General features: G+C 44.4%; 1 pseudogene; it reads left to right on the forward strand.

Annotated features, from left to right (window-relative positions):
- Positions 1-4048: 4048 nt before the first annotated feature.
- On the forward strand, positions 4049-5836 carry LOC110304115 (CTP synthase 1 pseudogene; annotated as a pseudogene).
- Positions 5837-11483: the final 5647 nt, after the last annotated feature.

Consider the following 11483-nt stretch of genomic DNA (forward strand, 5'->3'; position numbering starts at 1 on the left):
GACCCATTTTCCCAAGAGTTTCTTTAAAATGAAGAGGATTGGTTCTCTTCTGGGGTTCTCATTCATACTTTCTCCTCTAACGGCCTCCAGGTTTTAGGTTTTATTGAAAACCTTATCACAGTACTTTTTAAATGTGTACATTTTTATTTATATAGAAGATAAGTCGCTGGGCAGTGGTGGCGCATGGCCTTTAATCCCAGCACTTGGAAGGCAGAGGCAGGAGGGTTTCTGAGTTCGAGGCCAGCCTGGTCTACAGAGAAAGTTCCAGGACAGCCAGGGCTATACAGAGAAACCCTGTCTCAAGAAAACCAAAAAAACAAAAAACAAAAACAAAATAAAACAAAAAAGAAGGTAAGTTGACATAGATAATAGGTAGAAAAAAGATAGATGATAGGTGATTGGGAGATGATAGAGAGATAGATAGATAGATAGATAGATAGATAGATAGATAGATAGATAGATAGATATAGGATAGATAATAGATAGACAGATAGATGGTAGATAGATAATGGATAGAGAGTAGATAGATAGATAGATAGATAGATAGATAGATAGATAGATAGATAGATAGATAAATAGATAGAGGGAGGGAGACAGAGAGTTAGATTCCTACGAACACTGCATTTTCGAGATTCTGGAATAATCAGATCCTGATTACTTTCTTGGCTCAGAAGCTTCCAGTTTCTATGGTAATGTACCACCTCCAGCCATCCCTGATGCTCTGAGATCCCTCATAATTGGACTGTGACATTTGATTCCAATCCCCAGCTTGAAAACTGAGCGCTCATCACTTTGACAGTGTGTTTTACAGTGAAATTCAAATTGCTATGCATTGCCGTGGCACGTCAAACACATCTGAAAAAATGTTGAGTGTTCTGAAAGGGGCGGCAGTGCTACCATTTGCTAGAACTATCCACAGGAGGGGTGGGCATGGGTGGGCATAGGCATCGTCCATCACCAAATTTACACAGCGGGCAGATTCCTGGAAATAACAGAGGGACTCATATTTAAAACTTGCTTTTAAACATAATCTCTGATCATCATACCAGAAAGCAAGACTCCAACGTGCATATTGTATAGTCAGCCTGCTTTAAAAAAAAAAGAGGAATAAGGAATCATGAATGCTTTGTAATTCACTCCTGATTTGCTTTCCATGTCTCCTGAGAATGTGCTCATCTGCAGGACTTTTGTCATAGTGAGACTGAGAAGAGAAAGAAATACAGATTGCCCTGTTCGTCTCATGCATCTCCAAGAAGCTCCTCAGGTCTCCAGCTAATCCACCAGGACTGATCTAATCCTCCAGGACTGAGCTAATGTGATTAGGAAAGTGATCAGAAGCCCCTCCCAGACCCAAGAGGCCAATGGCACAAAAGACCTGCCAAGTATTCTTTACAATTCGCTGCAGAATTGCTCTGTAGCTATTTCCCACAGAAGCATCCCTCCTGGAGACTCACCAAATGCACAAGGACTTACAAGACCCTCCAAGGCTCCTTCCTGAGGTCTGTAGTAATGAGCAAGAAATGGGGGAGAGGAGACCTCCACAGTGTGGTTTGCCAGAGTTCTCACTCTTGCTGGGGTCAGCAAGCTCCTTGTGTCACCAAGTGGGAATCTCTCCTTAGTCTGACTAAGGAGGAGTATCTGTGAGAATCTTCAGGAAAAGTAACACAGAAAATAAACAACTCTTTAAGGACCAGCTTCAGAGATGCCAGCTTTTCCATTGGAGTGTGGACAACTTGCTTCTGCCCCATGAGCCTGGCTAGTCCATTTCACATTCTAGATACACAGCATATTAGTCGCCTTTCTCTTGTGATAACCAAGGCAACTTATGGCAGCAAGAGGTTATTTGGACTTGCAGTTCCCAAGGAATAAGAGTCAATCATAGCAGACATGACAGTGGGATCAGGGGTTGGGGAGATGGCTCAGCAGTTTAGAGCACTCACTGCTCTTTCAGAGGTCCTGAGTTCAATTCCCAGCAACTACATGGTGGTCCACAACCATCTGTAATAGGATCTGATGCCCTCTTCTGGTGTGTCTGAAGACAGTTATAGTGTATTCATAAACACAAAATAAACAACTAATTAAAAAAAAGAAACAAACCATGTTTTGGGGGGGGGCACGGGGGGCGTTCCCATCATCAAACACAAGCACAAAACAGAGATAGCAGAATGGAAGTTGGTCCAGGATTTAAACTCTCACCACCTGATTCCAGGGACATATATCTTCCAACAAGGCCACACTTCCTAAGCTTCCCCCAAACAGTGTTACCAACAGGGACCTGAGTCTTCAAATCCTGAAGCCTATGGGGAAATACTTCACATTCTAACCATCACACACAGCTATCATTTCAGTAACACGTTTGACAATGAAAATTTCACAGCTCCAGAGACAGCCCCTGGGAGAAGACTATGCCGCCTTAGCTCATTCTTAGCAGCAAGCCTTTGGAAAACCAAGCTTAGGAACAGAGGCAAAGGAGGGCAGAGAGCTAGTGTCCAACCCCCACTATGGGTGAGCCTCCCCATAGTGACATGTAGTGTCATTAAGGTGACAACTGCATCAACACATTTCCACCATCCAGGCACAGCCCTGCAGCCTGATAGCAAACACAGAAGAGGCCTTCCATGACATTTTGAGTAGTGACAACATTTAAAATGGACTGAAGGCTTCAGTTCTCCATTTGTCATGACATCATGAAATACTCTTTCCCTGAAAATTCTTAACTGAGTTCTTTAGGATGAGGTGCCTGCATTTGAAGACTGGGCCTTTCAAATGAGTCAAGTGAAAACCATTAGAGTCGATGACCTTACAGAGGAGGTTAGAGGAAGGACCCTGGGGAACAGTAAGATACCAGTGTGGTAAACCACCTGAAAGCCACGCACAAGTGCCTAAGAAGAAACCAGGTCCACCAACATCCTGACCTCAGATTCTCAGTCTCAAACATCATGACAAAACAAATTTCTGTTGTGTAATCCACTCATTCTGTACTCATCTTGTTAAGACATTCCAAACAAATAAACAAATACAATAAATATATATATATATATATATATATATATATACATATAAATATTAAACAAACTGACTTAGTTAATGGGACTTTCTAGGAAGCCAGGACCACTCTGTGACGTCTTTTTCCAGAAAGGGTAGCTGATAGCTGAGGTCACTTAGGCAAAGAGCCAGGTGATGGGAAATCTCAAAATGGGAAGAACCCTACCCCCAAATCCAGCATCAAAGCAGAATGCCCACTCCTGCCCTGTGCTGTGTTTAATCAAGCCAGATTCTTGGCCACTAGCGACCCAAGTTGACTCTTGCTGCTTTAAGTAGAAAAGATGTTTGAGATGCAGTGCACAGACTCACTGCAAGAGCTGAAGAGTCATTGCTGGTGAGCACACAGATAGAGTGAATGAATCAGGCTGCTGTTGTCACCCTTTATCCTTGGCCCCTTGCATCCAGCTGGTCCTCAGTAGATCTCAGCTCGGCACCCAGGCTGATGGTGAAGGAGGCACCATCATGCACCCCAGAACTGTTATAGAGAGGATGAAGGTGAGAGTAGAGAGTGAACCCCTGCTTACGTGACTGGAAGCTGCCCCACTTGCCTGGATTCAGCTTCCATGGTGGGATATGGGCTTATTCTTCCAACACACTCAGAAGATGTGCTAGTCTGGAAGTACTAAGAAGAGGTTCTATGGCTGAGTAGCCAAGAGAAAACATCCTTGGAAATTCTCCTGCCTGGTGTGGCCATAGAACAAGTAGACCTGGGTCGATATAGGAATTTTGGGTGCTATGGGTTCTTTCACAGCCCAGTTATACATGACCCAGGGACCTAGGGTGTCAGACACAGTCAGTGTCCTAACTTGTTATCTACTGCTGTAATAAAGACCATGGCTGAAAGCAACACGAGAAAGCACAGGTTTATTTCATCTTACAGCTTACAGTCCGTCATAAAAATCTGGAGGCAAGAGCTGGCGCATGCGGCCTGGCCGAGCACTGGCTGCCTGAGGCTCACCATGTGGCTTTGCTGTGGCTGACACAAGACTCCAAAGCTGGCCTCAGGTTAAAAGAAAAATGAAGTACATTCTAGTTACTGGTGGTGTTATATCAGGAATTAGAAAAGGAGTCATCGCCAGCAGTGTGGGCACAATACTTAAATCATGTGGCTTACATGTAACATCAATTAAAATTGACCCCTATATTAACGTTGATGCAGGAACATTCTCTCCTTATGAACACGGAGAAGTCTTTGTGCTGGATGATGGTGGAGAATTTGACCTTGACTTGGGAAATTATGAGCAATTCCTTGATATCCGTCTCACCAAGGACAATAATCTGACCACAGGGAAGATATACCAGTATGTCCTTAACAAGGAGCACAAAAGAGATTACTTAGGGAAGACTGTTCAGGTTGTCCCTCACATCACTGATGCAATCCAAGAGTGGGTGATGAGACAGGCATTAATACCTGTAGACAAAGATGGCATAGAACCTCAAGTGTGTGTTATTGAGCTTGGTGATACAGTGGGAGACATTGAAAGCATGCCCTTCATTGAGGCCTTCTGCCAGTTCCAGTTCAAGGTCAAGAGGGAAAACTTTTGTAATATACATGTCAGTCTGGTTCCTCAGCCAAGTTCAACAGGGGAACAGAAGACAAAACCTACCCAGAACAGTGTTGAGGAACTTAGAGGACTCAGGTTGTCTCCAGACTTAGCGGTGTGCAGGTGTTCAAATCCTCTTGACACATCTGTGAAAGAGAAAATATCAATGTTTTGCCATGTGGAACCTGAACAAGTGATCTGTGTTCATGATGTTTCATCCATCTACCGGGTACCCTTGTTAGAAGAGCAAGGGGATGTAGACTACTTTCTTCAGAGACTTGACCTTCCTATTGAGAGAGAGTCACGAAAAATGCTGATGAAATGGAAAGAGATGGCAGACAGATATGATCGCTTGCTGGAGACCTGCTCTTATCGCTCTTGTGGGCAAATACATCAAATTCTCAGATTCCTATGCCTCTGTCATTAAAGCTCTAGAACATTCTGCATTGGCTATTAACCACAAGTTGGAGATCAAGTACATCGATTCCACAGACCTGGAGCCAAGTACTCTGCAGGAAAGAGCCTTGAGCTACCATGAGGCATGGCAGAAGCTCTGCAGTGCTCATGGAGTGTTGGTTCCAGGAGGATTTGGTGTTCAGGGAACAGAAGGAAAATTTTAAGCAATTGCTTGGACTCGGAAACAGAAGAAGCCTTTTTTTAGGTGTGTGCTTAGGAATGCAGCTAGCAGTGGTAGAATTTTTAAGAAATGTGCTGGGATGGCAAGATGCCAATTCTACAGAGTTTGACCCCAAGACTAGTCATCCTGTGGTCATAGACATGCCAGAACATAACCCTGGGCAAATGGGTGGAACCATGAGGCTGGGCAAGAGGAGATACCTGTTCCAGACCAAGAACTCAGTCATAAGGAAACTCTCTGGAGACACAGACTACTTGGAAGAAAGGCACCGCCACTGATTTGAGGTGAACCCAGTCCTGAAAAAGTGCTTGGAAGAACAAGGCTTGAAGTGTGTTGGCCAAGATGTTGAAGGCGAGAGGATGGAGATCGTGGAGTTGGAAGATCATCCATTTTTTGTTGAAGTGCAGTATCACCCCAAGTTCCTGTCCAGACCCTATCAAGCCCTCCCCACCCTACTTTGGCCTCCTCCTGGCCTCTGTGGAGCAGCTCCCACATTACCTTCAGAAAGGTTGCTGGCTCTCACCCAGGGACACTCAGTGATAGAAGTGGGAGCAGCTCCCCCGACTCGGAAATCATTGAACTCAAGTTTCCATCAATAAGTCAGGACTGATCTGAATGAGTCTTCAACTTCAGCTTTGACAGTTTACAACTATGATTTTACATCCTGTTTTTGCATCCTGCTTTTGATACTTCTTTTAAATTATGTTTTTATTAAGATTATTTTATTATGGGGGAAAAGCATTTAGAAAACTTTGTCACTTGCATGTCCCGTCATTTATACTGGATCCTGCAACACATGTATTTGTGCAACAATACCTTTGCAGTTTTTGTGCTTCTGTGATAGGAAACAGGACTCTGGATGGAACCTGATGGTGGCTGCTGGCTGTGGTTAAGGGCCATCAACCACCTTGTTTTCCAACCACTTGGGTCACTGTCATTGGAGTGAATTGCTGTTGTTTCCCTGGGGTGCCAGGACTCCCAGTGCTGGGCTGCTAACTGGGTGTTGCTGGCATCTCAGTGCTGCTGAGTTACAGGGGACTAGGTGCCAGCTGTGGTTGCCCTCACCATCCAGAGGGTTGTTTGTTTCTTTGGTACATCAGACAAACTCTGTATAAAGTATCACATAAAAACCCTGGGTCTCTGGCTACACTTTCTATTCCTGGGCCTGAGAAAACTCCTTGCATCAAGGGGTCAAGAAACAAGGAAGTTTAGGGTAACCAGTTCTAAATCCCTCTCTTGTGTATGCACCATTTGGTTTGAGGGTATTTCTTTCTTCCAGAATGGTGTTATTGCATTTGAAATGCAATTTGAAATTATTTTCTTAATGTGATAAGGCGATGGACATGACCCTGTGCCTACAGTATGGTGGTTAGCTTGATGCATACTCCTAACTTAATAAATAATGCGGAACCAAAAAAAAAAAAAGAATCTGGAGGCAAAAACTGAAGCAGAGGTCATAAAGAAATGCTACCTACTATCTTACTCCCCATGGCTCACTTAGCCTGTTTTCTTGTAAGATCCAGGACTAGCTGCCTGGAAGTAGCACCACCCATAGTGGGCTGGGCCCTCCTACACCAATCATTAATCAAAAAAAAAAAAAAAAAGTCCCATTTTTTTTTTTTTTTTTTGCCTGCATGGCGATCTGATAGAGGTATTTTCTCAATTGAAGCTCTCTCTTCCCAAATGACTCTTGCTTATGTCAAGTTGACTATGTATATGTATGTGTGTGTGTGTGTGTGTGTGTGTGTGTGTGTGTGTGTGTGTGTGTATCCAGTATAGGCACCAAGGGTCACCTCAGAACAGCGGCTTAGAGTTTGTCGTCTCGTGCCAATGAAGACTAAGAACATGGACTCATGGGAGTGAGCAAAGCAGAAACTTTATTGAGAAGAACTAGGGAAGACTGAAAAAATGAGGGACAGTGAAAAATTAGGGAAAAGTAAGAGAAACTCTGGAGTATGTGTGGGGACAGGCCCAAGCCACCACCCTTCTTCCTTCCAGGGATTTTATAAGTCTATGGCAGGACCTGGGCTAAGGATGAGGTCATTGTTATGGGAGTGCCTAGTTCTCTGGAGCTACCACAGGAGAGTGTACAGTGATAGCTCACCAGCTAATGGACAGACCACATATTCTGTGCCTACTTCCTCCCGCCCCATGGCCCAACCAAAGAGATGTTCAGAAGCTGTTCACGTACTCCCCATTCAGCTAGGAGTGACTGAAGTGAGATTCTGCCCGCCTCTGGCCTGTGTTTTGTTGGGAGCTGACCTTGATTGTCTGTGGCTGTTCATGCCAACTGACTGACTTGATGACCTACCATCATCCAGCTTGCAGGTGTCCTGCCATCTGCTAAGGAGGCTGCACCCTCTTTTTTTCTCATGATCAGCTTATAGTTTCACCATGGCAGAGGGCTACCTCTACCCCAGCCACCAAGATCTAGCTTCAGTCTTTCTTGGTTACCTCATTTAGCCCTTTTGTCTGAAAGGTGATCTGGGGTGCCACCTCAGTTGAAGCTCCTTACGATTTGATCCATTCCAGTTAGTTTCATCAAAAACAAGAATATATGAAACACAATAGTGACTTACACATGTTTCTCAAGGGTTTCAGGTGAGCAGCAGGTACCCTTCACTGTCCCAGAGCCCTGCTCCATCCACTTCCCCATCTAGCTTGGTTGTCTTGTGTCCAACTATGAGCTCCTGTAGTCACACTCCTCACTGTTCCAGATCTTGCCTTGTTAACCCTTTATGGTAATTTGGATGAGAAATGTCTCCCATAGGCTTGGGTATTTGAATACCCCAAACCAGATCACTGGCACTGTCTGGGAGGTTTCTGTGGTGCCACAGTACTGGAGAAATGTGTCACTCAAGGCAAGCTCTGAGAGTTTATAACCTCGCCCACTTCCATTTCTCTCTCTCCACTTTGTGCTTGTGGTTGAGGGTGTGAGCTCTCCGCTTCCTGTTCCTGCTGCCATGCTTTTCCATCATGATGGGGGACTCTTATTCTTCTGGAACCATAAGCCCAAATCAATGCTTTCTTCTGTAAGTTGTCTTGGTCACAGTGTTTCATCATAGCAACAGAAAAGTGGCTCATATGCCCTGAATCTTCCTTTTAATCCCAACTTCTGTTCTGCACACGTGAGCAATTTAGGAGTTTTCACCATGCCCCTCTTCTCTCACTACCTACAGAGAGCTTGCATCAGGCTAATCTCAAACAGAGTGGGCAAGAAGATGCAGTCTTTGGTGAGTTCAGGGCTCAGATGATGTGGAAGAGGGATGAGGGCTCCCTTTGAACCTAAAAGGTCCTCTCTTCAGAAGATGCAGATAGCAAGAGCCTCCACTATGCCAAGTCCCACCAAGGACCCTGTGTACCTTCAGTGAAGAAGCATGAGCCGATCTAGGAGGTAGGGAAAGGGAGTCTATGTCACTGGACATTGACCCTGTAATGACCCTGAACGTTCTATGAACATGTGACCCTAAATCCATTTTGTGGCTTTTCTGGAAAGAAAAGCAGCAAGTCAAACTCCACCCTGTGCATTCCATTTTTGGCCCAACGAAAAAAATTCTAATAGTGAAAGACCTGTCCCTAGAATTGAGAATATGTGTGCCAAAAACGTGAATAATGAAACTTCTCCATAACTGTTAAAGGTGACAACTGGGTAGGTGGATACCAGATGGCTGCTTAAGAATAATTGCTGGGTGAGCTTTAAAGGTGCAAACTGCTATTCAAAGAACCCTGGGTTTTAGACAAACTCCCACAGACATCTTCTGAACATATCCTCTGGCTGGATGAGTAATGAGAGCCAATTCATCAGGGGTCAGTCCTATGCAGTAGGGGAGTATCCTTCATCATTAGTAGCCTAATGAATTATGGCTTTTGTGTGCTCAGGGACTGTGTTGGTTCTGTGCTTCTCCTTCTTTAACCAGCACTTAGCCAAGAGCATGTGGATTATCTAAGTCATAGCTTTCAACAATAAATATCAAGTGCCAGGTTTTCTTCCTAGGCATTTGGGAACATGTCCAATGATGAGCTGAGCTTTGCTAGCTACATATAAGGCATGTGTGTTCATTGTAATAACATTAAGCAGCTAGTACTGGGCAGGGTAGGTGGATGGGGACACGAGATACTCCATGGCGAGATGTGAAGGCCATCAGTTTTGGTTCATTAGCACAAATCATTCAGTTTTATGAACTTCCATGAGAATATTATTTATACACGCCTCATGTAAGACATGACTTTTCTTTAGCTCTGCCAAGCTCACCACACATCCAGGTCTTGCTTAGAACTGCTTCTCTAGCCTTACAGACTTCTCCTCCCTGAAAAACAAGTGACGTAAGGCAGGTAGGGATGAGTTTGGTCCCCTGGAGTCACTCGTGACCAGAGGCCATCCACAGGTGTGCCAGTCCCCAGAGGTTCACCAAGGCCCAGGAGCAAACCTTGCCTGCGGGGTATCACTCCACCCTCAAATTGCTTTCTGAACAATGTAGAAATCACCCAATTGAGAATAATTGGCCTATAATCTAAGAAAATAACCTCATGGCTTTTAAGTAGTAGGCCTACCTAAAATAAAAAAAAATAATAAATGGCATTTATTTTGCTCTCCAACAGTATGCCAAAAATTTAAGTCCTAACTCTCCAAAAGAGATTTATGAGTAGCTCACTCAAGCAAATCTACTTTCTCTTGCCAAAGGAAGTGCTGGAAAAATACCCAGTTATGTTGGATCACAGTATTTAAGACTGTTGTCGATAACTGGTCTAAGTTAGGTGCCTGAAATCAGAACACTGCATCTGTACATTGAAGAAGGCCCTGTGGAAGGAAGAGGGTGCAGGTACACTTGTAGTGCACAGGCTGAATGGTCTTCAAACCACAGTGGGAACCAGGGTAGACAATCAGGAATAGACAAACCCCTCAAACACCAGAAAGGCACCCAGGGGGTTGCCTGATGAAGTGTGCATTTGTGCCCGTGTGAGTGTGTATCCCCGCGTCAGATGTGTGCATGCTGGGTGCAGCCACCGTCTCTCACCTGCTGTGAACCAAATAAAAAAATAATAATAATAATAAAAGCCTTCCTCTGTATCCTCAAGGCTCAGGCTTCTGTTGTGAGCTGGTCTAGCTGGAGCCCCTCTTGCGGATAATCTGTATGTATCTATCCTCGGAGAAGTGTTGTTAAAATCAGAACCACGAAAGACACAACAGAACTAAATCCATCAATTTGCAGCAAAGCCCCAAACCAAATCACCTTTCACTGTTGCTGTTAAAATCGCTCCAGTCCTGTGGGGTCAGAGTAGCTCTTGTTTTCTCCTGAGCAGTTTTATAAACAAACCGTCACAAGAGGATGTCTGTGAAGTAAAGGTTTAAAGATATATCTGGCTATAAAAATACTCCATTAGTAAATATTTAGGGAAAGTTGAGTGTTTCTGAATATAGCGTCACCATGCACGAGGTCCAGTGCAAGAGTGGACAGGAGGGTGGGGGTTGGGCCTCAGCTGTGGGGCGCCTCCCTGGCCTGTGTGAGGACTGGGGCCATCCTCCGAACTTCAAAACAAAATAAACCTCTCTAATTATAAATGTTGAATAAACATTTATTAACAGACAGTAATGAGCTGTTAAATGTTGACTCAATTTTAATTTGTTGTTTCAGTGTGATGGCTAATCAGGTTGTCAACTTGACTGCATCTGGAATCGACTAAAACCAATGATGCTGGGCGTACCTGTGAGGGATTTTTCTTAGATTATTTGAAGCAGGAAGGCCCACTCTGAATGTGTGTGGCACCTTCTGGTGACCATCCACAAAAGCACAGGGAAGAAGGAAAGGCTGTCCTTTGCCTGCCTGTCTTCACTCACAGGTGAGTTCTTCTACCCTGCTGCTGCAGCATCTCTTCACTAATACTAGACTCAACTTCTTCAGGATTCCAGCACAGCCTGAAGATCAGCAGCTCTCCAGGGATCCTTCCAACCTTCAGGGGCAGATTGAGACTGAGACATCCAGCCTCATGGACTGAACTACTGGGTTCTCAGCCTCTCCAGTGTGAGAAAGCTGTTGCTACACTATCCAGACCACAGCCTGTAAGCCAACGTAAACATCCCCTTTTAATATATATCCATTTCCTCAGCTCTTTCCCTTTAGAGAACTTACCTAATGCATTCAGGAATCCAAATTTGTTCAAGCAAGGAGAAGGAATTCTAAACCCTTAGAAAACTAAAATGCACTGCAAGCAAAACATATGGATGCAGACAGTCGACAGGCAATGAGGGAGGTGTGAGG

This window comes from Mus caroli, unplaced genomic scaffold, assembly GCF_978045245.1.
Source record: "Mus caroli unplaced genomic scaffold, Mus_caroli_1 scaffold_1, whole genome shotgun sequence".
NCBI classification, from domain to species: Eukaryota; Metazoa; Chordata; class Mammalia; order Rodentia; family Muridae; genus Mus; species Mus caroli.